At 44.7% G+C, this 25,423-nt stretch overlaps 1 protein-coding gene, 2 long non-coding RNA genes and 1 pseudogene across 5 annotated transcripts in view; 3 read left to right on the plus strand and 1 right to left on the minus strand.

Annotated features, from left to right (window-relative positions):
* The window catches only part of LOC142188663 (heat shock 70 kDa protein 12B-like), a 50,145-nt gene extending 43,506 nt beyond the window's left edge, over positions 1–6,639 (minus strand). Inside the window, exon 1 of the mRNA XM_075261909.1 lies at positions 6,511–6,639. The gene's annotated coding sequence lies outside the window, so the exon portion shown is untranslated. The remainder of the gene's footprint in view (positions 1–6,510) is intronic.
* Positions 6,640–8,636: 1,997 nt separating this feature from the next.
* LOC142196691 (uncharacterized) lies at positions 8,637–10,290 on the plus strand. The gene is made up of 3 exons (XR_012715276.1): positions 8,637–8,676; positions 9,325–9,395; positions 10,218–10,290. It is a non-coding gene; the product is annotated as an uncharacterized LOC142196691 (long non-coding RNA).
* A 2,298-nt stretch (positions 10,291–12,588) lies between these two features.
* On the plus strand, positions 12,589–18,490 carry LOC142196676 (uncharacterized). 3 transcript variants are annotated; one of them, XR_012715272.1, is made up of 6 exons: positions 12,589–12,736; positions 13,098–13,168; positions 13,529–13,599; positions 15,000–15,070; positions 15,288–15,358; positions 18,343–18,490. It is a non-coding gene; the product is annotated as an uncharacterized LOC142196676 (long non-coding RNA). The 3 variants fall into 3 exon arrangements; XR_012715273.1 differs by lacking the exon at positions 18,343–18,490 and adding an exon at positions 17,191–17,261; XR_012715271.1 differs by lacking the exon at positions 18,343–18,490 and having other exon boundaries at positions 15,288–15,405.
* A 2,184-nt stretch (positions 18,491–20,674) lies between these two features.
* Positions 20,675–20,794, plus strand: LOC142190768 (U2 spliceosomal RNA; annotated as a pseudogene).
* The last annotated feature ends 4,629 nt before the right edge of the window (positions 20,795–25,423 follow it).

Genomic DNA, 25,423 nt, shown 5'->3' on the forward strand with positions numbered 1-25,423 from the left:
CTCCACATCACCAGGGATACTATCAGTCACACTGCACACCTCCACATCACCAGGATACTATCAGTCACACTGCACACCTCCACATCACCAGGGATACTATCAGTCACACTGCACACCTCCACATCACCAGGGATATTATCAGTCACACTGCACACCTCCACATCACCAGGGATATTATCAGTCACACTGCACACCTCCACATCACCAGGGATACTATCAGTCACACTGCACACCTCCACATCACCAGGGATATTACCAGTCACACTGCACACCTCCACATCACCAGGGATATTACCAGTCACACTGCACACCTCCACATCACCAGGGATATTATCAGTCACACTGCACACCTCCACATCACCAGGGATATTATCAGTCACACTGCACACCTCCACATCACCAGGGATATTATCAGTCACACTGCACACCTCCACATCACCAGGGATATTATCAGTCACACTGCACACCTCCACATCACCAGGGATATTATCAGTCACACTGCACACCTCCACATCACCAGGGATACTATCAGTCACACTGCACACCTCCACATCACCAGGGATACTATCAGTCACACTGCACACCTCCACATCACCAGGATACTATCAGTCACACTGCACACCTCCACATCACCAGGGATATTACCAGTCACATTGCACACCTCCACATCACCAGGATACTATCAGTCACACTGCACACCTGCACATCACCAGGGATACTATCAGTCACACTGCACACCTCCACATCACCAGGGATATTACCAGTCACACTGCACACCTCCACATCACCAGGGATATTATCAGTCACACTGCACACCTCCACATCACCAGGATACTATCAGTCACACTGCACACCTCCACATCACCAGGGATATTACCAGTCACACTGCACACCTCCACATCACCAGGGATACTATCAGTCACACTGCACACCTCCACATCACCAGGGATATTACCAGTCACATTGCACACCTCCACATCACCAGGATACTATCAGTCACACTGCACACCTCCACATCACCAGGGATACTATCAGTCACACTGCACACCTCCACATCACCAGGGATATTACCAGTCACACTGCACACCTCCACATCACCAGGGATATTATCAGTCACACTGCACACCTCCACATCACCAGGATACTATCAGTCACACTGCACACCTCCACATCACCAGGGATATTACCAGTCACACTGCACACCTCCACATCACCAGGGATACTATCAGTCACACTGCACACCTCCACATCACCAGGGATATTATCAGTCACACTGCACACCTCCACATCACCAGGGATATTACCAGTCACATTGCACACCTCCACATCACCAGGGATACTATCAGTCACACTGCACACCTCCACATCACCAGGGATATTATCAGTCACACTGCACACCTCCACATCACCAGGGATACTATCAGTCACACTGCACACCTCCACATCACCAGGGATACTATCAGTCACACTGCACACCTCCACATCACCAGGGATACTATCAGTCACACTGCACACCTCCACATCACCAGGGATATTACCAGTCACATTGCACACCTCCACATCACCAGGATACTATCAGTCACACTGCACACCTCCACATCACCAGGGATACTATCAGTCACACTGCACACCTCCACATCACCAGGGATATTACCAGTCACACTGCACACCTCCACATCACCAGGGATATTATCAGTCACACTGCACACCTCCACATCACCAGGGATACTATCAGTCACACTGCACACCTCCACATCACCAGGGATACTATCAGTCACACTGCACACCTCCACATCACCAGGGATATTATCAGTCACACTGCACACCTCCACATCACCAGGATATTATCAGTCACACTGCACACCTCCACATCACCAGGGATACTATCAGTCACACTGCACACCTCCACATCACCAGGGATACTATCAGTCACACTGCACACCTCCACATCACCAGGGATATTATCAGTCACACTGCACACCTCCACATCACCAGGGATACTATCAGTCACACTGCACACCTCCACATCACCAGGGATATTACCAGTCACACTGCACACCTCCACATCACCAGGGATACTATCAGTCACACTGCACACCTCCACATCACCAGGATACTATCAGTCACACTGCACACCTCCACATCACCAGGATACTATCAGTCACACTGCACACCTCCACATCACCAGGGATACTATCAGTCACACTGCACACCTCCACATCACCAGGGATATTACCAGTCACTCTGCACACCTCCACATCACCAGGGATATTACCAGTCACACTGCACACCTCCACATCACCAGGGATATTATCAGTCACACTGCACACCTCCACATCACCAGGGATACTATCAGTCACACTGCACACCTCCACATTACCAGGGATACTATCAGTCACACTGCACACCTCCACATCACCAGGATATTATCAGTCACACTGCACACCTCCACATCACCAGGGATACTATCAGTCACACTGCACACCTCCACATCACCAGGGATATTATCAGTCACACTGCACACCTCCACATCACCAGGGATATTATCAGTCACATTGCACACCTCCACATCACCAGGGATACTATCAGTCACACTGCACACCTCCACATCACCAGGGATACTATCAGTCACATTGCACACCTCCACATCACCAGGGATACTATCAGTCACACTGCACACCTCCACATCACCAGGGATATTATCAGTCACACTGCACACCTCCACATCACCAGGGATACTATCAGTCACACTGCACACCTCCACATCACCAGGGATATTATCAGTCACACTGCACACCTCCACATCACCAGGGATACTATCAGTCACACTGCACACCTCCACATCACCAGGGATAGTAACCAGTCACACTGCACACCTCCACATCACCAGGGATATTATCAGTCACACTGCACACCTCCACATCACCAGGGATATTACCAGTCACACTGCACACCTCCACATCACCAGGGATATTATCAGTCACACTGCACACCTCCACATCACCAGGGATACTATCAGTCACACTGCACACCTCCACATCACCAGGGATACTATCAGTCACACTGCACACCTCCACATCACCTTATTATCAGTCACACTGCACACCTCCACATCACCAGGATACTATCAGTCACACTGCACACCTCCACATCACCAGGATACTATCAGTCACACTGCACACCTCCACATCACCAGGGATACTATCAGTCACACTGCACACCTCCACATCACCAGGGATACTATCAGCTCACACTGCACACCTCCACATCACCAGGGATACTATCAGTCACACTGCACACCTCCACATCACCAGGGATACTATCAGTCACACTGCACACCTTCCACATCACCAGGATAATATCAGTCACACTGCACACCTCCACATCACCAGGGATATTATCAGTCACACTGCACACCTCCACATCACCAGGGATACTATCAGTCACACTGCACACCTCCACATCACCAGGGATACTATCAGTCACACTGCACACCTCCACATCACCAGGGATACTATCAGTCACACTGCACACCTCCACATCACCAGGGATATTATCAGTCACACTGCACACCTCCACATCACCAGGGATATTATCAGTCACATTGCACACCTCCACATCACCAGGGATATTATCAGTCACACTGCACACCTCCACATCACCAGGGATATTATCAGTCACACTGCACACCTCCACATCACCAGGGATATTACCAGTCACACTGCACACCTCCACATCACCAGGGATACTATCAGTCACACTGCACACCTCCACATCACCAGGATACTATCAGTCACACTGCACACCTCCACATCACCAGGGATATTACCAGTCACACTGCACACCTCCACATCACCAGGGATACTATCAGTCACACTGCACACCTCCACATCACCAGGGATATTACCAGTCACACTGCACACCTCCACATCACCAGGGATATTACCAGTCACACTGCACACCTCCACATCACCAGGGATATTATCAGTCACACTGCACACCTCCACATCACCAGGGATACTATCAGTCACACTGCACACCTGCACATCACCAGGGATACTATCAGTCACACTGCACACCTCCACATCACCAGGGATACTATCAGTCACACTGCACACCTCCACATCACCAGGGATATTACCAGTCACACTGCACACCTCCACATCACCAGGATACTATCAGTCACACTGCACACCTCCACATCACCAGGGATATTATCAGTCACACTGCACACCTCCACATCACCAGGGATATTACCAGTCACACTGCACACCTCCACATCACCAGGGATACTATCAGTCACACTGCACACCTCCACATCACCAGGGATATTACCAGTCACACTGCACACCTCCACATCACCAGGGATATTACCAGTCACACTGCACACCTCCACATCACCAGGGATATTATCAGTCACACTGCACACCTCCACATCACCAGGGATACTATCAGTCACACTGCACACCTGCACATCACCAGGGATACTATCAGTCACACTGCACACCTCCACATCACCAGGATACTATCAGTCACACTGCACACCTCCACATCACCAGGGATATTACCAGTCACACTGCACACCTCCACATCACCAGGGATATTATCAGTCACACTGCACACCTCCACATCACCAGGGATATTATCAGTCACACTGCACACCTCCACATCACCAGGGATACTATCAGTCACACTGCACACCTCCACATCACCAGGGATATTACCAGTCACACTGCACACCTCCACATCACCAGGGATATTATCAGTCACACTGCACACCTCCACATCACCAGGGATACTATCAGTCACACTGCACACCTGCACATCACCAGGGATACTATCAGTCACACTGCACACCTCCACATCACCAGGGATATTATCAGTCACACTGCACACCTCCACATCACCAGGGATATTACCAGTCACACTGCACACCTCCACATCACCAGGGATACTATCAGTCACACTGCACACCTCCACATCACCAGGGATATTATCAGTCACACTGCACACCTCCACATCACCAGGGATACTATCAGTCACACTGCACACCTCCACATCACCAGGGATATTATCAGTCACACTGCACACCTCCACATCACCAGGGATATTATCAGTCACACTGCACACCTGCACATCACCAGGATACTATCAGTCACACTGCACACCTGCACATCACCAGGGATACTATCAGTCACACTGCACACCTCCACATCACCAGGGATATTACCAGTCACATTGCACACCTCCACATCACCAGGGATATTACCAGTCACACTGCACACCTCCACATCACCAGGGATACTATCAGTCACACTGCACACCTCCACATCACCAGGGATACTATCAGTCACACTGCACACCTGCACATCACCAGGGATATTACCAGTCACACTGCACACCTCCACATCACCAGGGATAGTACCAGTCACACTGCACACCTCCACATCACCAGGGATACTATCAGTCACACTGCACACCTCCACATCACCAGGGATATTATCAGTCACACTGCACACCTCCACATCACCAGGGATACTATCAGTCACACTGCACACCTCCACATCACCAGGATACTATCAGTCACACTGCACACCTCCACATCACCAGGGATATTATCAGTCACACTGCACACCTCCACATCACCAGGGATAGTACCAGTCACACTGCACACCTCCACATCACCAGGATATTACCAGTCACACTGCACACCTCCACATCACCAGGGATATTATCAGTCACACTGCACACCTCCACATCACCAGGATATTATCAGTCACACTGCACACCTCCACATCACCAGGGATACTATCAGTCACACTGCACACCTCCACATCACCAGGGATACTATCAGTCACACTGCACACCTCCACATCACCAGGGATAGTACCAGTCACACTGCACACCTCCACATCACCAGGGATATTATCAGTCACACTGCACACCTCCACGTCACCAGGGATATTATCAGTCACATTGCACACCTCCACATCACCAGGGATATTATCAGTCACACGTTGCTCTACTCCGCATTAGCTGTTTGACATCTTCATGTCAATATCTTCCTTATCTACTTGTTGCTCTCCATCTTACATTGCCCCTATCCAGTGTATACAGAGCAGTTTTGTGTGTCGGCCATTACACTGGCAGTGCAGTGGGGTATTTACACCTGGGCCCTGGAGCTCAATGTCTTTTCTTTCACATAAGAAGACACCAGTGTTATAAATGGCCATATATCTGCACCGTTATATACTAATCTTATTGCCCTCACTGTATAGTCACTGCGCGGTAATATCGGTTCAGTCTGTGGCTATGGAGTATGTTTGTGGGTGCGATGGACTCTGGTTACGGTACATTTGTACATAATTGTGTGTGTTGTTGTGTATGACGCTGCGATACGTAATACCGTATAATATAAATGTGTTAGCCCCTTCCACAGCCGCCGGCCATAAGTTACCGCAGTGTGTGTGTGACGGGTAATGCGCCCATATTACAAGTCTGAACACGTACCTGTGTGTGCGGCGCACCGATGGATGGCGGCGGTGACTTTACGTTCTTGGGTTTATTGATTGATGTGGAGAAAGTTTTCTTTCCTCTGTAAAGTGCAGATCATTCCTCAGCCGTCCGCGCTCCGCAGCCCCAGACTTGTTTCCTCTGAGCAGTCACTCCCAGCTCTGCCCTACAAGAGACGGCCGGCCCAGATGTAGGAGGAGGAGGCCGGAGCAGGACCCCAGGGAGGAAACACTACACGCGGCGGCGCACACTCAGCACTGCTACAACTGCACTCTGCCCAATATGCACTGATGTAGGAGATGTCACCGGCAGTCCTATGTAACACCACAGATAACACAGTGATAACTCTCTATATACAGGTAATGTAGTAGATGTCACCGGCAGTCCTATGTAACACCACAGATAACACAGTGATAACTCTCTATATACAGGTAATGTAGTAGATGTCACCGGCAGTCCTATGTAACACCACAGATAACACAGTGATAACTCTCTATATACAGGTAATGTAGTAGATGTCACCGGCAGTCCTATGTAACACCACAGATAACACAGTGATAACTCTCTATATACAGGTAATGTAGTAGATGTCACCGGCAGTCCTATGTAACACACAGATAACACAGTGATAACTCTCTATATACAGGTAATGTAGTAGATGTCACCGGCAGTCCTATGTAACACTACAGATAACACAGTGATAACTCTCTATATACAGGTAATGTAGTAGATGTCACCGGCAGTCCTATGTAACACCACAGATAACACAGTGATAACTCTCTATATACAGGTAATGTAGTAGATGTCACCGGCAGTCCTATGTAACACACAGATAACACAGTGATAACTCTCTATATACAGGTAATGTAGTAGATGTCACCGGCAGTCCTATGTAACACCACAGATAACACAGTGATAACTCTCTATATACAGGTAATGTAGTAGATGTCACCGGCAGTCCTATGTAACACCACAGATAACACAGTGATAACTCTCTATATACAGGTAATGTAGTAGATGTCACCGGCAGTCCCATGTAACACCACAGATAACACAGTGATAACTCTCTATATACAGGTAATGTAGTAGATGTCACCGGCAGTCCTATGTAACACCACAGATAACACAGTGATAACTCTCTATATACAGGTAATGTAGTAGATGTCACCGGCAGTCCTATGTAACACTACAGATAACACAGTGATAACTCTCTATATACAGATAATGTAGTAGATGTCACCGGCAGTCCTATGTAACACCACAGATAACACAGTGATAACTCTCTGAGTACAGGTAATGTAGTAGATGTCACCGGCAGTCCTATGTAACACTACAGATAACACAGTGATAACTCTCTATATACAGGTAATGTAGTAGATGTCACCGGCAGTCCTATGTAACACCACAGATAACACAGTGATAACTCTCTATATACAGGTAATGTAGTAGATGCCACCGGCAGTCCTATGTAACACCACAGATAACACAGTGATAACTCTCTATATACAGGTAATGTAGTAGATGTCACCGGCAGTCCTATGTAACACCACAGATAACACAGTGATAACTCTCTATATACAGGTAATGTAGTAGATGTCACTGGCAGTCCTATGTAACACCACAGATAACACAGTGATAACTCTCTATATACAGGTAATGTAGTAGATGTCACCGGCAGTCCTATGTAACACTACAGATAACACAGTGATAACTCTCTGAGTACAGGTAATGTAGTAGATGTCACCGGCAGTCCTATGTAACACACAGATAACACAGTGATAACTCTCTATATACAGGTAATGTAGTAGATGTCACCGGCAGTCCTATGTAACACACAGATAACACAGTGATAACTCTCTATATACAGGTAATGTACTAGATGTCACCGGCAGTCCTATGTAACACCACAGATAACACAGTGATAACTCTCTATATACAGGTAATGTAGTAGATGTCACCGGCAGTCCTATGTAACACCACAGATAACACAGTGATAACTCTCTATATACAGGTAATGTAGTAGATGTCACCGGCAGTCCTATGTAACACCACAGATAACACAGTGATAACTCTCTATATACAGGTAATGTAGTAGATGCCACCGGCAGTCCTATGTAACACTACAGATAACACAGTGATAACTCTCTGAGTACAGGTAATGTAGTAGATGTCACCGGCAGTCCTATGTAACACCACAGATAACACGGTGATAACTCTCTATATACAGGTAATGTAGTAGATGTCACCGGCAGTCCTATGTAACACCACAGATAACACAGTGATAACTCACTATATACAGGTAATGTAGTAGATGTCACCGGCAGTCCTATGTAACACCACAGATAACACAGTGATCACTCTCTATATACAGGTAATGTAGTAGATGTCACCGGCAGTCCTATGTAACAGCACAGATAACACAGTGATAACTCTCTATATACAGGTAATGTAGTAGATGTCACCGGCAGTCCTATGTAACACCACAGATAACACAGTGATAACTCTCTATATACAGGTAATGTAGTAGATGTCACCGGCAGTCCTATGTAACACCACAGATAACACAGTGATAACTCTCTATATACAGGTAATGTAGTAGATGTCACCGGCAGTCCTATGTAACACACAGATAACACAGTGATAACTCTCTATATACAGGTAATGTAGTAGATGTCACCGGCAGTCCTATGTAACACCACAGATAACACAGTGATAACTCTCTATATACAGGTAATGTAGTAGATGTCACCGGCAGTCCTATGTAACACCACAGATAACACAGTGATAACTCTCTATATACAGGTAATGTAGTAGGTGTCACCTGCAGTCCTATGTAACACCACAGATAACACAGTGATAACTCTCTATATACAGGTAATGTAGTAGATGTCACCGGCAGTCCTATGTAACACCACAGATAACACAGTGATAACTCTCTATATACAGGTAATGTAGTAGATGTCACCTGCAGTCCTATGTAACACCACAGATAACACAGCGATAACTTTCTATATACAGGTAATGTAGTAGATGTCACCGGCAGTCCTATGTAATGTAGTAGATGTCACTGGCAGTCCTATGTAACACTACAGATAACACAGTGATAACTCTCTATATACAGGTAATGTAGTAGATGTCACCGGCAGTCCTATGTAACACCACAGATAACACAGTGATAACTCTCTATATACAGGTAATGTAGTAGATGTCACTGGCAGTCCTATGTAACACCACAGATAACACAGTGATAACCCTCTATATACAGGTAATGTAGTAGATGTCACCGGCAGTCCTATGTAACACCACAGATAACACAGTGATAACTCTCTATATTCAGGTAATGTAGTAGATGTCACTGGCAGTCCTATGTAACACTACAGATAACACAGCGATAACTCTCTATATACAGGTAATGTAGTAGATGTCACCGGCAGTCCTATGTAACACCACAGACAACACAGCGATAACTCTCTATATACAGGTAATGTAGTAGATGTCACCGGCAGTCCTATGTAACACTACAGATAACACAGTGATAACTCTCTATATACAGGTAATGTAGTAGATGTCACCGGCAGTCCTATGTAACACTACAGATAACACAGTGATAACTCTATATACAGGTAATGTAGTAGATGTCACCGGCAGTCCTATGTAACACCACAGATAACACAGTGATAACTCTCTATATACAGATAATGTAGTAGATGTCACCGGCAGTCCTATGTAACACCACAGATAACACAGTGATAACTCTCTGAGTACAGGTAATGTAGTAGATGTCACCGGCAGTCCTATGTAACACCACAGATAACACAGTGATAACTCTCTATATACAGGTAATGTAGTAGATGTCACCGGCAGTCCTATGTAACACCACAGATAACACAGTGATAACTCTCTATATACAGGTAATGTAGTAGATGTCACCGGCAGTCCTATGTAACACCACAGATAACACAGCGATAACTCTCTATATACAGGTAATGTAGTAGATGTCACCGGCAGTCCTATGTAACACCACAGATAACACAGTGATAACTCTCTATATACAGGTAATGTAGTAGATGTCACCGGCAGTCCTATGTAACACCACAGATAACACAGTGATAACTCTCTATATACAGGTAATGTAGTAGATGTCACCGGCAGTCCTATGTAACACTACAGATAGCACAGTGATAACTCTCTATATACAGGTAATGTAGTAGATGTCACCGGCAGTCCTATGTAACACTACAGATAACACAGTGATAACTCTCTATATACAGGTAATGTAGTAGATGTCACCGGCAGTCCTATGTAACACCACAGATAACACAGTGATAACTCTCTATATACAGGTAATGTAGTAGATGTCACCGGCAGTCCTATGTAACACCACAGATAACACAGTGATAACTCTCTATATACAGGTAATGTAGTAGATGCCACCGGCAGTCCTATGTAACACTACAGATAACACAGTGATAACTCTCTATATACAGGTAATGTAGTAGATGTCACCGGCAGTCCTATGTAACACCACAGATAACACAGTGATAACTCTCTGAGTACAGGTAATGTAGTAGATGTCACCGGCAGTCCTATGTAACACCACAGATAACACAGTGATAACTCTCTATATACAGGTAATGTAGTAGATGTCACCGGCAGTCCTATGTAACACCACAGATAACACAGTGATCACTCTCTATATACAGGTAATGTAGTAGATGTCACCGGCAGTCCTATGTAACAGCACAGATAACACAGTGATAACTCTCTATATACAGGTAATGTAGTAGATGTCACCGGCAGTCCTATGTAACACCACAGATAACACAGTGATAACTCTCTATATACAGGTAATGTAGTAGATATCACCGGCAGTCCTATGTAACACCACAGATAACACAGTGATAACTCTCTATATACAGGTAATGTAGTAGATGTCACCGGCAGTCCTATGTAACACCACAGATAACACAGTGATAACTCTCTATATACAGGTAATGTAGTAGATGTCACCGGCAGTCCTATGTAACACCACAGATAACACAGTGATAACTCTCTATATACAGGTAATGTAGTAGATGTCACCGGCAGTCCTATGTAACACCACAGATAACATAGTGATAACTCTCTATATTCAGGTAATGTAGTAGATGTCACCGGCAGTCCTATGTAACACCACAGATAACACAGTGATAACTCTCTATATACAGGTAATGTAGTAGATGTCACCGGCAGTCCTATGTAACACCACAGATAACACAGTGATAACTCTCTATATACAGGTAATGTAGTAGATATCACCGGCAGTCCTATGTAACACCACAGATAACACAGTGATAACTCTCTATATACAGGTAATGTAGTAGATGTCACCGGCAGTCCTATGTAACACCACAGATAACACAGTGATAACTCTCTGAGTACAGGTAATGTAGTAGATGTCACCGGCAGTCCTATGTAACACCACAGATAACACAGTGATAACTCTCTATATACAGGTAATGTAGTAGATATCACCGGCAGTCCTATGTAACACCACAGATAACACAGTGATAACTCTCTATATTCAGGTAATGTAGTAGATGTCACCGGCAGTCCTATGTAACACCACAGATAACACAGTGATAACTCTCTATATACAGGTAATGTAGTAGATGTCACCGGCAGTCCTATGTAACACCACAGATAACACAGTGATAACTCTCTATATACAGGTAATGTAGTAGATATCACCGGCAGTCCTATGTAACACCACAGATAACACAGTGATAACTCTCTATATACAGGTAATGTAGTAGATGTCACCGGCAGTCCTATGTAACACCACAGATAACACAGTGATAACTCTCTGAGTACAGGTAATGTAGTAGATGTCACCGGCAGTCCTATGTAACACCACAGATAACACAGTGATAACTCTCTATATACAGGTAATGTAGTAGATGTCACCGGCAGTCCTATGTAACACCACAGATAACACAGTGATAACTCTCTATATACAGGTAATGTAGTAGATGTCACCGGCAGTCCTATGTAACACCACAGATAACACAGTGATAACTCTCTATATACAGGTAATGTAGTAGATGTCACCGGCAGTCCTATGTAACACCACAGATAACACAGTGATAACTCTCTGAGTACAGGTAATGTAGTAGATGTCACCGGCAGTCCTATGTAACACCACAGATAACACAGTGATAACTCTCTGAGTACAGGTAATGTAGTAGATGTCACCGGCAGTCCTATGTAACACCACAGATAACACGGTGATAACTCTCTATATACAGGTAATGTAGTAGATGTCACCGGCAGTCCTATGTAACACTACAGATAACACAGTGATAACTCACTATATACAGGTAATGTAGTAGATGTCACCGGCAGTCCTATGTAACACCACAGATAACACAGTGATAACTCTCTATATACAGGTAATGTAGTAGATGTCACCGGCAGTCCTATGTAACACCACAGATAACACAGTGATAACTCTCTATATACAGGTAATGTAGTAGATGTCACCGGCAGTCCTATGTAACACCACAGATAACACAGTGATAACTCTCTATATACAGGTAATGTAGTAGGTGTCACCTGCAGTCCTATGTAACACCACAGATAACACAGTGATAACTCTCTATATTCAGGTAATGTAGTAGATGTCACCGGCAGTCCTATGTAACACCACAGATAACACAGTGATAACTCTCTATATACAGGTAATGTAGTAGATGTCACCGGCAGTCCTATGTAACACCACAGATAACACAGTGATAACTCTCTATATACAGGTAATGTAGTAGATGTCACCGGCAGTCCTATGTAACACACAGATAACACAGTGATAACTCTCTATATACAGGTAATGTAGTAGATGTCACCGGCAGTCCTATGTAACACCACAGATAACACAGTGATAACTCTCTATATACAGGTAATGTAGTAGATGTCACCGGCAGTCCTATGTAACACCACAGATAACACAGTGATAACTCTCTATATACAGGTAATGTAGTAGGTGTCACCTGCAGTCCTATGTAACACCACAGATAACACAGTGATAACTCTCTATATACAGGTAATGTAGTAGATGTCACCGGCAGTCCTATGTAACACCACAGATAACACAGTGATAACTCTCTATATACAGGTAATGTAGTAGATGTCACCTGCAGTCCTATGTAACACCACAGATAACACAGTGATAACTCTCTATATACAGGTAATGTAGTAGATGTCACCGGCAGTCCTATGTAACACCACAGATAACACAGTGATAACTTTCTATATACAGGTAATGTAGTAGATGTCACCGGCAGTCCTATGTAATGTAGTAGATGTCACTGGCAGTCCTATGTAACACTACAGATAACACAGTGATAACTCTCTATATACAGGTAATGTAGTAGATGTCACCGGCAGTCCTATGTAACACCACAGATAACACAGTGATAACTCTCTATATACAGGTAATGTAGTAGATGTCACTGGCAGTCCTATGTAACACCACAGATAACACAGTGATAACCCTCTATATACAGGTAATGTAGTAGATGTCACCGGCAGTCCTATGTAACACCACAGATAACACAGTGATAACTCTCTATATACAGGTAATGTAGTAGATGTCACCGGCAGTCCTATGTAACACCACAGACAACACAGCGATAACTCTCTATATACAGGTAATGTAGTAGATGTCACCGGCAGTCCTATGTAACACTACAGATAACACAGTGATAACTCTCTATATACAGGTAATGTAGTAGATGTCACCGGCAGTCCTATGTAACACCACAGATAACACAGTGATAACTCTCTATATACAGGTAATGTAGTAGATGTCACCGGCAGTCCTATGTAACACCACAGATAACACAGCGATAACTCTCTATATACAGGTAATGTAGTAGATGTCACCGGCAGTCCTATGTAACACCACAGATAACACAGCGATAACTCTCTATATACAGGTAATGTAGTAGATGTCACCGGCAGTCCTATGTAACACCACAGATAACACAGTGATAACTCTCTATATACAGGTAATGTAGTAGATGTCACCGGCAGTCCTATGTAACACCACAGATAACACAGTGATAACTCTCTATATACAGGTAATGTAGTAGATGTCACCGGCAGTCCTATGTAACACCACAGATAACACAGTGATAACTCTCTATATACAGGTAATGTAGTAGATGTCACCGGCAGTCCTATGTAACACTACAGATAACACAGTGATAACTCTCTATATACAGGTAATGTAGTAGATGCCACCGGCAGTCCTATGTAACACTACAGATAACACAGTGATAACTCTCTATATACAGGTAATGTAGTAGATGTCACCGGCAGTCCTATGTAACACCACAGATAACACAGTGATAACTCTCTATATACAGGTAATGTAGTAGATGTCACCGGCAGTCCTATGTAACACCACAGATAACACAGTGATAACTCTCTATATACAGGTAATGTAGTAGATGTCACCGGCAGTCCTATGTAACACCACAGATAACACAGTGATAACTCTCTGAGTACAGGTAATGTAGTAGATGTCACCGGCAGTCCTATGTAACACCACAGATAACACAGTGATAACTCTCTATATACAGGTAATGTAGTAGATGTCACCGGCAGTCCTATGTAACACCACAGATAACACAGTGATAACTCTCTATATACAGGTAATGTAGTAGATGTCACCGGCAGTCCTATGTAACACCACAGATAACACAGTGATAACTCTCTATATACAGGTAATGTAGTAGGTGTCACCTGCAGTCCTATGTAACACCACAGATAACACAGTGATAACTCTCTATATACAGGTAATGTAGTAGATGTCACCGGCAGTCCTATGTAACACCACAGATAACACAGTGATAACTCTCTATATACAGGTAATGTAGTAGATGTCACCGGCAGTCCTATGTAACACCACAGATAACACAGTGATAACTTTCTATATACAGGTAATGTAGTAGATGTCACCGGCAGTCCTATGTAATGTAGTAGATGTCACTGGCAGTCCTATGTAACACTACAGATAACACAGTGATAACTCTCTATATACAGGTAATGTAGTAGATGTCACCGGCAGTCCTATGTAACACCACAGATAACACAGTGATAACTCTCTATATACAGGTAATGTAGTAGATGTCACTGGCAGTCCTATGTAACACCACAGATAACACAGTGATAACCCTCTATATACAGGTAATGTAGTAGATGTCACCGGCAGTCCTATGTAACACCACAGATAACACAGTGATAACTCTCTATATACAGGTAATGTAGTAGATGTCACTGGCAGTCCTATGTAACACTACAGATAACACAGCGATAACTCTCTATATACAGGTAATGTAGTAGATGTCACCGGCAGTCCTATGTAACACCACAGATAATACAGTGATAACGCTCTATATACAGGTAATGTAGTAGATGTCACCGGCAGTCCTATGTAACACCACAGACAACACAGCGATAACTCTCTATATACAGGTAATGTAGTAGATGTCACCGGCAGTCCTATGTAACACTACAGATAACACAGTGATAACTCTCTATATACAGGTAATGTAGTAGATGTCACCGGCAGTCCTATGTAACACCACAGATAACACAGTGATAACTCTCTATATACAGGTAATGTAGTAGATGTCACCGGCAGTCCTATGTAACACCACAGATAACACAGCGATAACTCTCTATATACAGGTAATGTAGTAGATGTCACCGGCAGTCCTATGTAACACCACAGATAACACAGCGATAACTCTCTATATACAGGTAATGTAGTAGATGTCACCGGCAGTCCTATGTAACACCACAGATAACACAGTGATAACTCTCTATATACAGGTAATGTAGTAGATGTCACCGGCAGTCCTATGTAACACCACAGATAACACAGTGATAACTCTCTATATACAGGTAATGTAGTAGATGTCACCGGCAGTCCTATGTAACACCACAGATAACACAGTGATAACTCTCTATATACAGGTAATGTAGTAGATGTCACCGGCAGTCCTATGTAACACTACAGATAACACAGTGATAACTCTCTATATACAGGTAATGTAGTAGATGCCACCGGCAGTCCTATGTAACACTACAGATAACACAGTGATAACTCTCTATATACAGGTAATGTAGTAGATGTCACCGGCAGTCCTATGTAACACCACAGATAACACAGTGATAACTCTCTATATACAGGTAATGTAGTAGATGTCACCAGCAGTCCTATGTAACACCACAGATAACACAGTGATCACTCTCTATATACAGGTAATGTAGTAGATGTCACCGGCAGTCCTATGTAACAGCACAGATAACACAGTGATAACTCTCTATATACAGGTAATGTAGTAGATGTCACCGGCAGTCCTATGTAACACCACAGATAACACAGTGATAACTCTCTATATACAGGTAATGTAGTAGATGTCACCGGCAGTCCTATGTAACACCACAGATAACACAGTGATAACTCTCTATATACAGATAATGTAGTAGATGTCACCGGCAGTCCTATGTAACACTACAGATAACACAGTGATAACTCTCTATATACAGGTAATGTAGTAGATGCCACCGGCAGTCCTATGTAACACTACAGATAACACAGTGATAACTCTCTATATACAGGTAATGTAGTAGATGTCACCGGCAGTCCTATGTAACACCACAGATAACACAGTGATAACTCTCTGAGTACAGGTAATGTAGTAGATGTCACCGGCAGTCCTATGTAACACCACAGATAACACAGTGATAACTCTCTATATACAGGTAATGTAGTAGATGTCACCGGCAGTCCTATGTAACACCACAGATAACACAGTGATCACTCTCTATATACAGGTAATGTAGTAGATGTCACCGGCAGTCCTATGTAACAGCACAGATAACACAGTGATAACTCTCTATATACAGGTAATGTAGTAGATGTCACCGGCAGTCCTATGTAACACCACAGATAACACAGTGATAACTCTCTATATACAGGTAATGTAGTAGATATCACCGGCAGTCCTATGTAACACCACAGATAACACAGTGATAACTCTCTATATACAGGTAATGTAGTAGATGTCACCGGCAGTCCTATGTAACACCACAGATAACACAGTGATAACTCTCTGAGTACAGGTAATGTAGTAGATGTCACCGGCAGTCCTATGTAACACCACAGATAACACAGTGATAACTCTCTATATACAGGTAATGTAGTAGATGTCACCGGCAGTCCTATGTAACACCACAGATAACACAGTGATAACTCTCTATATACAGGTAATGTAGTAGATGTCACCGGCAGTCCTATGTAACACCACAGATAACACAGTGATAACTCTCTATATACAGGTAATGTAGTAGATGTCACCGGCAGTCCTATGTAACACCACAGATAACACAGTGATAACTCTCTATATACAGGTAATGTAGTAGATGTCACCGGCAGTCCTATGTAACACCACAGATAACACAGTGATAACTCTCTATATACAGGTAATGTAGTAGATGTCACCGGCAGTCCTATGTAACACCACAGATAACACAGTGATAACTCTCTATATACAGGTAATGTAGTAGATGTCACCGGCAGTCCTATGTAACACCACAGATAACACAGTGATAACTCTCTATATACAGGTAATGTAGTAGATGTCACCGGCAGTCCTATGTAACACCACAGATAACACAGTGATAACTCTCTATATACAGGTAATGTAGTAGATGTCACCGGCAGTCCTATGTAACACCACAGATAACACAGTGATAACTCTCTATATACAGGTAATGTAGTAGATGTCACCTGCAGTCCTATGTAACACTACAGATAACACAGTGATAACTCTCTATATACAGATAATGTAGTAGATGTCACCGGCAGTCCTATGTAACACCACAGATAACACAGTGATAACTCTCTGAGTACAGGTAATGTAGTAGATGTCACCGGCAGTCCTATGTAACACCACAGATAACACAGTGATAACTTTCTATATACAGGTAATGTAGTAGATGTCACCGGCAGTCCTATGTAACACCACAGATAACACAGTGATAACTTTCTATATACAGGTAATGTAGTAGATGTCACCGGCAGTCCTATGTAATGTAGTAGATGTCACTGGCAGTCCTATGTAACACTACAGATAACACAGTGATAACTCTCTATATACAGGTAATGTAGTAGATGTCACTGGCAGTCCTATGTAACACCACAGATAACACAGTGATAACTCTCTATATACAGGTAATGTAGTAGATGTCACCGGCAGTCCTATGTAACACCACAGATAACACAGTGATAACTCTCTATATACAGGTAATGTAGTAGATGTCACCGGCAGTCCTATGTAACACCACAGATAACACAGTGATAACTCTCTATATACAGGTAATGTAGTAGATGTCACCGGCAGTCCTATGTAACACCACAGATAACACAGTGATAACTCTCTATATACAGGTAATGTAGTAGATGTCACCGGCAGTCCTATGTAACACCACAGATAACACAGTGATAACTCTCTATATACAGGTAATGTAGTAGATGTCACTGGCAGTCCTATGTAACACCACAGACAACACAGCGATAACTCTCTATATACAGGTAATGTAGTAGATGTCACCGGCAGTCCTATGTAACACTACAGATAACACAGTGATAACTCTCTATATACAGGTAATGTAGTAGATGTCACCGGCAGTCCTATGTAACACCACAGACAACACAGTGATAACTCTCTATATACAGGTAATGTAGTAGATGTCACCGGCAGTCCTATGTAACACCACAGATAACACAGCGATAACTCTCTATATACAGGTAATGTAGTAGATGTCACCGGCAGTCCTATGTAACACCACAGATAACACAGCGATAACTCTCTATATACAGGTAATGTAGTAGATGTCACCGGCAGTCCTATGTAACACCACAGATAACACAGTGATAACTCTCTATGTACAGGTAATGTAGTAGATGTCACCGGCAGTCCTATGTAACACCACAGATAACACAGCGATAACTCTCTATATACAGGTAATGTAGTAGATGTCACCGGCAGTCCTATGTAACACCACAGATAACACAGTGATAACTCTCTATATACAGGTAATGTAGTAGATGTCACCGGCAGTCCTATGTAACACCACAGATAACACAGTGATAACTCTCTATATACAGGTAATGTAGTAGATGTCACCGGCAGTCCTATGTAACACCACAGATAACACAGTGATAACTCTCTATATACAGGTAATGTAGTAGATGTCACCGGCAGTCCTATGTAACACCACAGATAACACAGTGATAACTCTCTATGTACAGGTAATGTAGTAGATGTCACCGGCAGTCCTATGTAACAGGACACATTATGAGATCACGTCTCAGTATGTATATATAGCGCTCTCTTCCCTTCTTGCTTCCTCGGCTCTTCCTCTTCTTTTCATCTGTGACTTCCTTTGCTTTGGCCCGCACCGTTCGGCTGTATATACTGTCCATGCCCCGCGCTCTCCGCACTTGTGACTACAGTTGACACCAGATTTACGTTCACAGGGGTTTGGTCACAAGTTTAATTATTTTCTTGAATTCTTAAGCGGTAGAATAAAGAAGACGACATGATCCATGTGTTGGCCATCGCTGTCCTGTTGCCTCCCTGTGGGCAGTTCTACCAGCACTCTTATTTTCTCTTGCTGTGACTTGAATTTGTAGAAACATGGGAAGAATATGCAAATCTGTCTCCCAAGATGTAAACAGGGAGACAGCGCCTCTGTTATGCTGCCCTCTATGGGAAGCACCCTGAACATCATGCCCGACTTTCCCAGAAGCCTTTGCTGCATAATGCGGGGTTATAAGCAAATCAATTTCTCAGCTATGGACGGCATCAGTTCTCTCTAGGCTGCGCTGACGAGGTCCAACCAGACAGAAACGGCGCCGTCCGTAGCTGAGAAATTGATTTGGTTGTAACCCCACATTATGCAGCAAAGGCTTCTGGGAAAGTCGGGCATGATGTTCATGGTGCTTCCCATAGAGGGCAGCATAACAGAGGCACTGTCTCCCTGTTCACATCTTGGGAGACAGATTTGCATATTTTTCCCATGTTCCCTTGCAGTAGAGCGACTGTGCATCGCTTCTCGGCCTTTTGGCTAAGATCGAGTGTAGTATCTGTCCTTATCAGAAGCAGGAAGTAAGTGAAACCGCTGGGGTGGACTGGAAACGCCCTGGCGGGAGTAGACCGAACCCTGTGGAGGTGGGAATGAGAGAACCGCTTTGGGCATGTTGCCGGGGGACGCAGTCAGTAATCGGTTCCGCCAGTGGTTTTGGCTCCGGCCACTGTAGGGAACTGACAGAACGCTGCAGACGCTGGCAACATGACCACCTGGTGCTTTGGTGCCAGTGTTTTTTGGCTGGGGGTCGGGGAGCGCTCGAAAGCCTCTTGTGTTGTGCCTTGGGGGGCAGAGTGGACCCCGGGGTGCCTTAGACGACTTGGCGTGGGAAACCCACTGGTTTTCGGCACATTGCGTGGCACAAGTTCACACCTTTTTGAGCACCCACTCCCTATGCCTGGTTTACCAGAGCGGGAGAATTTTTATAGATCCGGCGGTGAACCGGGCCTTGATGGCACGTTACCACTTATTTATCTGTTTTCACTTCTTTTTGTACACTTTTGGAACGCCCCCGATGGTCATTTGGGAGGTGAAGTCTGTAATGGGCCTCCCTTCTGTCTTTCTTGGTGATCCGCCCTGGGTTGACTGGGGCGGACGCAGGTACTTGGTCTGAGTCCAGGAGTATCCGAGGTGGTGGCAGCCCAAGGAGAAACTGGACGAGGGTCAGTCCGTAGTACCCTAGGTGGTGGCAGCTCAAGGAGAAACTGGACAAGGGTCAGTCCGTAGTACCCTAGGTGGTGGCAGCTCAAGGAGAAACTGGACGAGGGTCAGTCCGTAGTACCCTAGGTGGTGGCAGCTCAAGGAGAAACTGGACAAGGGTCAGTCCGTAGTACCCTAGGTGGTGGCAGCTCAAGGAGAAACTGGACAAGGGTCAGTCCTTAGTATCCTAGGTGGTGGCAGCCCAAGGAGAAACTGGACGAGGGTCAGTCCGTAGTACCCTAGGTGGTGGCAGCTCAAGGGGAAAAGGATGTTTGAGGGATTTCGGCTTCGGCTGTGAGCCCACTGGTACTCGACTCTGCTTGGCACCTTTTGGGCCTTGTGGGGAACGGTAAATGTCGGGAACCCCCTTCCCTTTAGGGAAAGGGTACATTTTTGACAGCATCCTGGGCACGTTTTTTTTAGTGGCACTCCCACTTTTTTTGTGCACTGTGTGAGGTCTTCGATAAAAAACAAACAAGCTATGGCTGTATAAGTCTCCACACACCGGAGAAGGTGGCCTCTCCCTAAGGAAAGACGTTATCCCCATAATTTTGTAGAAACAGTAATAGAGAAATCGTCCAGAACCGACAACACAACGGGACAAAAAGCTTTCACTCCACCATCTGGTGAGAGGTTGTGGTCAGGGATCCTCTTATATCCCTGGGGCTGCTGAGCAAGATGGAGGAGCTTGGACTTCACAGTTCTACGGGCCTTTTCCATTGCCCCAGAATCTTGCCAAGTGACCCCTGGGATAATTGTGGACCACCACACTACAAATGGGGCAAAGAATCCTAAGATCAGTTCCCGGTCTGTCCTCCACATTTTCCTCCCATCACGAGGAACCTAAATAACAGGACAAGATTCTACTTTGCTACATTGTTATGGCTTTAGGCGCTACCTGAGCCTATCAAAGACCTCTGATGTGTCTCCACCCCACCTCAACATTACCAGGTCCCAGCCTCGTTCCTACCAATTCGAAACGCATCCTGTCGAGCAGCTCCGAGATCTAGACCCCTGCCCATAAGAGTCTGAATACAGAGACGTGCTAGGACAACATCGCACCGAAGGCCTTCGAGACCTGGACTACCAAGGAGAATCCAACTCCTGAACCTGCAGCGGCCAAAAAAAGCCAAATAACAATCTGTGCCGAATAAGAAAGAATCAACCCTGGAAGAGCAAAGAGAAGACGACGCTCCTGATAACCCGGGCGGGAAGAGAGGACACCTGCAATCCCATCCAACACTCTGTCCGTCTCTTCAATGCCTGAGGGGTTGTGAAATATTTGGCCACCTTGCTCCATCCCAACTACTACACTCAATGTCTAAGACTCGCCATGCCATGGACAACCCAAGTATCTCAGGTCTTCACTCTTAGGCGTCCCGTCCCTACTAGGTTCCACCACTTGGTCCACGCCTTACCATAGCCCTTCCACAAGGATGGGTCCACCATTGACTGCACCAGTTGTATCACGTTCCTCCAATATAAAAACCATCCAACGCTGTTTCTGGCAATAGCTCCTGAAACTTAATGAGACTGTCAGCCCCCGGCCACATGGCAAGCTCTGGACCAAAGCTAAATGACGAAGAAGAACCAACGGAAAATAAGGAAAGAAGAAGAAGATGTCTGCTGAGACGTTGGGCCTTCTGGTGCTTTCTAGAAAGATGGTGTCATGGTGGGTGAACCGTTTTACCCTCTGCAGCTGTAATTTTTGGCTCTCCCTGACATGGCGGGAGGAGAACATGGGCTGTGATGTTTCCCATACACAAGGAGAATCTGCTTATTACGTCTCACTCAGGAGGACTGACCTGTAAGGACCTCAATAAACTACTTGGGATCAGATAGAAACTTACTCTGATCTGCAGCAGCGTCTCACCCAGACCTGCTTTCTTTTCCCCTCTCCATAGACTTCTATAGGGACATGCTATCTCATCCTGCAGTACGTCACACTCCATCCCCAACACCAAGATGGATTCAAAGGAGATGTTACAATGAATGTTACTTTGTTATAACGGGAAGGAGGAGGAAGAGAGAAGAGGCCGATGGAGGAGAAAGAAGCATTTCCCTGAGGACATATAATGTGACATCATTTGGTATATTCCCCCGGACTGTTGGTTGAGTATTTGTGGGTGCCGGGTGTTATCCTGGGGTTCGGCCATTGCTGCTCTCCAGGTGTCACCGCTCCTGACTACTGTGTCTGCGCAGGCGCCGTGTGTCAGACGGATTCACGTTACATGTTTTCTGGCTCCGGCGTTACGGATAAAATAATTACATAATCTGCCAAAAATCTCCTCTGAAATGACTTGCAGCTGATGTGGGGTTTCCTGAGCACAGAACAGGGGGGCCGAGGAGGCCAGCACCAAATATAGAGCCGTGCCAGGGCGGAGGGGGGAGGGGTGTCAGCATGTGCACAGTACTACTTCTAGTCCTGTATATATGGACAGTGCACAGTACTACTTCTCTTCTCCTGTATATATGGACAGTGCACAGTACTACTTCTCTTCTCCTGTATATATGGACAGTGCACAGTACTACTTCTCTTCTCCTGTATATATGGACAGTGCACAGTACTACTTCTCTTCTCCTGTATATATGGACAGTGCACAGTACTACTTCTCTTCTCCTGTATATATGGACAGTGCACAGTACTACTTCTCTTCTCCTGTATATATGGACAGTGCACAGTACCACTTCTCTAGTCCTGTATATATAGACAGTGCACAGTACTACTTCTCTTCTCCTGTATATATGGACAGTGCACAGTACCACTTCTCTTCTTCTGTATATATGGACAGTGCACAGTACTACTTCTCTTCTCCTGTATATATGGACAGTGCACAGTACTACTTCTCCTCTCCTGTATATATGGACAGTGCACAGTACTACTTCTCTAGTCCTGTATATATGGACAGTGCACAGTACCACTTCTCTTCTTCTGTATATATGGACAGTGCACAGTACTACTTCTCATCTCCTGTATATATGGACAGTGCACAGTACTACTTCTCCTCTCCTGTATATATGGACAGTGCACAGTACCACTTCTCTTCTCCTGTATATATGGACAGTGCACAGTACTACTTCTCTTCTCCTGTATATATGGACAGTGCACAGTACTACTTCTCCTCTCCTATATATATGGACAGTGCACAGTACTACTTCTCTTCTCCTGTATATATGGACAGTGCACAGTACTACTTCTCATCTCCTGTATATATGGACAGTGCACAGTACTACTTCTCTTCTTCTGTATATATGGACAGTGCACAGTACCACTTCTCTTCTTCTGTATATATGGACAGTGCACAGTACCACTTCTCTTCTTCTGTATATATGGACAGTGCACAGTACCACTTCTCTTCTTCTGTATATATGGACAGTGCACAGTACCACTTCTCTTCTCCTGTATATATGGACAGTGCACAGTACTACTTCTCTTCTCCTGTATATATGGGCAGTGCACAGTACTACTTCTTTTGTCCTGTATATATGGACAATGCACAGTACTACTTCTCTAGTCCTGTATATATGGACAGTGCACAGTACTACTTCTCTTCTCCTGTATATATGGACAGTGCACAGTACCACTTCTCATCTCCTGTATATATGGACAGTGCACAGTACCACTTCTCATCTCCTGTATATATGGACAGTGCACAGTACCACTTCTCTTCTCCGGTATATATGGACACTGCACAGTACTACTTCTCATCTCCTGTATATATGGACAGTGCACAGTACTACTTCTCTTCTCCTGTATATATGGACAGTGCACAGTACCACTTCTCTTCTCCTGTATATATGGACAGTGCACAGTACTACTTCTCTAGTCCTGTATATATGGACAGTGCACAGTACTACTTCTCTAGTCCTGTATATATGGACAGTGCACAGTACCACTTCTCTTCTCCTGTATATATGGACAGTGCACAGTACCACTTCTCTTCTCCTGTATATATGGACAGTGCACAGTACTACTTCTCTTCTCCTGTATATATGGACAGTGCACAGT

The sequence above is a fragment of the Leptodactylus fuscus genome, chromosome 1, assembly GCF_031893055.1.
Source record: "Leptodactylus fuscus isolate aLepFus1 chromosome 1, aLepFus1.hap2, whole genome shotgun sequence".
Lineage (NCBI taxonomy): Eukaryota > Metazoa > Chordata > Amphibia > Anura > Leptodactylidae > Leptodactylus > Leptodactylus fuscus.